The 4,265-nt window shown below is 41.9% G+C and overlaps 1 non-coding gene and 1 pseudogene across 1 annotated transcript; one reads left to right on the top strand and one right to left on the bottom strand.

Moving 5' to 3' along the window:
• Positions 1-2,698: 2,698 nt before the first annotated feature.
• On the top strand, positions 2,699-2,825 carry Gm22598. Its single transcript, XR_003952026.1, has one exon. It is a non-coding gene; the product is annotated as a small nucleolar RNA SNORA40 (small nucleolar RNA).
• A 656-nt stretch (positions 2,826-3,481) lies between these two features.
• Positions 3,482-3,934, bottom strand: Gm4116 (annotated as a pseudogene).
• Positions 3,935-4,265: the final 331 nt, after the last annotated feature.

Here is a 4,265-nt window from a genome sequence, read left to right as displayed (position 1 = left end):
TATCAACCAAAGTAAAACTTCTACCAATGATATTTTTTATTTAGATCAACAATACAACACACAACAGTGTTTTATCCTCCTTGCAATTAGTTTTATGTTCTATGTCTGAAGGCCTTTCAAAATCAATTTCCAAGCCCTGAGGTAAATACTAGAAGTAAGCAGGCCCATAGCAGAGCTGTTACCCATGCCATCAGATACAAGAATGGAAGCAGACATTGAACCTCCAGAGTGCTGCTGGTCAAGACAAGATCTGGAGTACATCTTGCCTTCTATGGAGCTTACAATGACTCCTATTACTAGGTCAGTTTCAAAAAGTACTGAAGGGCTTAGTTATGTGAAGATTGTTTAAAGCAAATGTCTCCCTGTATCAAGAGTTTACCCAGAGGCAAAGTCTCACTGGACTGTTCAAGACTTTCCTTTCCATTCTCCCCTGATGCCACTACATGATGGCTTTCCTTTTCTGAATTCCTTACAATACTTTCTGGTTATCTGCTTACCTTCTATGCTGCTGCACTGTGCTCTGTTTTGGATGGCAATATTTTTCTTACTGGTTGTGTTTATTACTCACCCTGATAAGAGTCTTAACTTTTCCCCTATTTATGTCTGCTCTTACTAGATGATTGGCACCTAATGATTCCCTCTTCTATGAAATCCTCAGTGCCCAGATCTCAGGAGCTATTTTCTTTTGCTGTCTGTAATATAAACAACTTACACTTAGATAACTAACTCCATTTTAAGAGTTTCCTTCCTAACTGTAACCACAATGTCCTTTTGGATGAAGGATGTGTATTTCTCTTTTCATAAAGGTGTCCTGACCAAACTAATGTGCAATCAACATCTGTTAAGTGACTGCTAGACTGTCATGAAAACTCTTCATAATCTTATGTCAAAATAATAGTCTGCCCAATTTATTGAAAAGAAGGAAATTATTTTGTTAAAGTGGAAAAAATAGGCTTGGTTCAACTATCCTCAGTACTCTAAAACAAACTTAGATGCTACATGAACAGGATAGCTCCCACCTCGCCAATATTCCTGCATCTCCTGCATCTCTTCATCTACACTGTGTACTCAGGATTTCCTCAGAAATGCTCACTGTTCCATCCAGCAGGACTTAGTTATTCTGTGGGTCGAGAAGGACCAGGACCTGAAAGAGAAATGAGCAGAGAAAGGGAAGCGAGACCAAGCAAAGAGTTGTCAAGGTTTGTTTAATGAAGGCAAAGAGCCAGGTTATAAGCACACAGTGAGAGAAAATAGGGAGGGGTCGAGGGGGGTATAATAAAATACAGAGAAAGGGATGGACATCTGGGGCGGATGCTGATTACAGGATTCTTGCAACTTATCTTGGAATGTCTGCCCTAAAACTGTCCCGGGCGGCCTTCAAACATTCTGTAGTTTATCTTGGAGTGCCAGCCCTGACCTCACAGTCCCAGGAAGCCATCAAACATCTTGTAGCTATCTTGGAGTGCCATAAACAGTCCCAGGCACCAAACGGAGACATGGAGGAGGAGGTGAAGCTGCCTTAATCTAAGCAGTTCTAGGCACCAAGTGAAGGAGGGAGTGAAGCTGGCAGTCTCAGGCACCAGGTGGAGGCAATGAAGGAGGGGGTGACATAATTCCCTTCAAAGGGTCAGCCGAATCTTTAGGGTGAGAGTAACTGCAGGACCTAGTTTCCCATGGTTTGGTCTCTCACAGCTCACCAACTTCCTTTCACCCTCTACAAACAAACGAAACTTATTCCTTCTCCTTTTCTGAAAAATGGTCCACTAATTTTATTAAAACCAAAACTAGTGTTTATAGCTTTGGGGGAAAATACCTTTTTCAAATAATACTTTTTCTTTTCTCAAAAAGAAAACCCACACCTTCTCATCCTAACTCAGTCAGAAGCAGGCTGATTTCAGGTCCATCCTGCCAGGAGGGCAGTTCCTTCCCTCAGGCTTTTTGTCTGACACTAGAAACTGAAAATTCTTAAGCAGCTTTGAAGGTTCAAGTGCCACCTTGAGACATGATCTTTTTTCAGATGTCTTGATGGTTGATTTGGCCCTGCTACTTCCCATCCCATGCTAATGGATCCTTTAACAGTATTGTAAAATAGCAACTAAGGCAGTTCAGAGACCGGTAGGACTCATCTTTATACCCCAAAGCCTTTTGAACAAATTGACTTGAGTACAGCCTTACTACAATTTCCCACAGCACTGTAGCTACTGAGTAACACTAGTTGCTCTACAATTTTTAACTAATTGCTTCAGTCATTATTTTCCTAATATCACTGTCTTAGGGTTCTACTGCTGTGAACAGACACCATGACCAAGGCAAGTCTTATAAAAAACATTTAATTGGGGCTGGCTTACAGGTTCAGAGGTTCAGTCCATTATCATCAAGGTGGGAGCATGGCAGTATCCAGGCAGGCATGGCGCAGGCAGAACTGAGAGTTCTACATCTTTATCCAAAGGCTGCTAGTGGAAAACTGACTTCCAGGCAACTAGGGTGAGGATTTTATGCCCACACCCACAGTGACACACCTACTCCAACCAGGTCACACCTATTCCAACAAGGCCACACCTCCAAATGGTGCCACTCCCTGGTCCAAGAATATACAAACCATCCCAGTCACTGACTGAGCATTCTCTTTTAAGGCTAACTTCCCCATCCTCAATATACATGCTCTGCTAATAGTTCTTGAAATGTTTCAGTTATGATCATCCCTTAGCACTGTGTATATTTTAAACTTGTGGACAAAGACTTACAGATAAGTGGAAAAAGTAAGTTCTCTCTACAATCCAGAACTCATTTTCAATATGAGTCTTGATTATATATGAGGGAATATGATCCCCTAGTCCCCCAAAATTGTCCATTAGAAACCCAAGAACCAGTAGCTTTCTTACTTCTTTAATTCTCCATAAGGCATCAATTTTATGCTACTGTGTGTGTATGTGTGTGTGTATTACTGTATACATGTATTTTCTTTCTTAAGTTAAAAAAGAAAGAAAGAAAGAAAGAAAGAAAGAAAAAACTTCATTTGTTCATTCTCCTATCTCCAATATAAGCATCTAGGTATATAGTTACAAATTAAAGGCCACAAATACTTCCCAAGAAAAATCATTTAAAAAAAATCAGCTCCTCCTTTCACATAGCACAGCTAGCCATCAAAGCATGCCAGCTAAGAGAAAGGTGTCATCCATGGAGACAGGAAGGCTGAGCTTTTTCCTCTTTGGATGATAGCTGAGTTTTTATTGGCAGTTCTAGTAAAATATGTAACTTCTCATTCATTCTAAGCAAGGCTCCCCCCCCCCCAGCTTTTCTTCAAATAACCCCTGTACTCTTCCATTAGAATTGGGGATTTTGAATAGCAGGGTTTGGGGTGATAAGCAGTCACTTTAAATCGTTTATTGGCTGTGTGGAGAAGAAAGAATATGGGCGGATGTCAGAGATGGTGAGTGAGAGAGAGATAGTTCATTGAACACACTGGAAGACAGCAAGCATTTCAAAGCTGCTTTCAGTATCACACGATGGCCCAAACTGCTACCATGGTGAGGGCAAACACTGGTAGCAGCACCATAGCTACAGGAACTCCACTTGGCTCTCCTTCACCTCGATGTACTATAGGTCCGTTCTGCACTGGTAACCTGTGCTGTACTCTCAGGGACACAGCACATCCCGCATTACGGAAGAGGTCTACAGCATCTTGGTGCAGCAGGTTCTTCAGATCTTGGTCATTTACTGAGAGGATCTAGTCACCCTCCTGGAGCTGCCCATCCTGGTCCGCAGCCCCATCCTCTTTGATGCGGCTGTCATAGATGCCACTGTCCTTGGACACATACTGTTGATCTGTCTCACCGACATTGTTGAAGCACAGCCCTGAGGGTCCTCTCATCAGGTTGATCTCTTCCTCCATGACTGAATAATCCACCCGTCTGTTCATATCTGACTGCTCTCTGGGCGGAAACCCGGGGTCAGCGGGTGCCCAGAGCAGGCGAAAGTGAATCAAGCTCCGCGCCGCCTCCCCAGCATAGCTTTTCCTATTTCTATTATTCTTAGATTTGATCTTTTAACAAATTTCCTAAGTGTTTGGAGTTAGCAAATCTCTACACTTTTTTTTTCTGATGTGATGTGTTGATATCTTTTATGCCTGAGATTCTCTTTTCCATCTCATTTTTTTTTTCCTGTTCATGATGTTTGCATCTGTAGCTCCTGATCTCCTTCCTAGGTTTTCCATCTCCATGTTTCCTCTATTTGTGATTTCATTATTGTTTCTATTTCCATATTTA

This window comes from Mus musculus, chromosome 16 (genome assembly GCF_000001635.26).
Source record: "Mus musculus strain C57BL/6J chromosome 16, GRCm38.p6 C57BL/6J".
NCBI classification, from domain to species: Eukaryota; Metazoa; Chordata; class Mammalia; order Rodentia; family Muridae; genus Mus; species Mus musculus.
The sequence above is the reverse complement of the archived record's forward strand: the minus strand, read 5'-3'. Positions and strand labels throughout refer to the sequence as shown.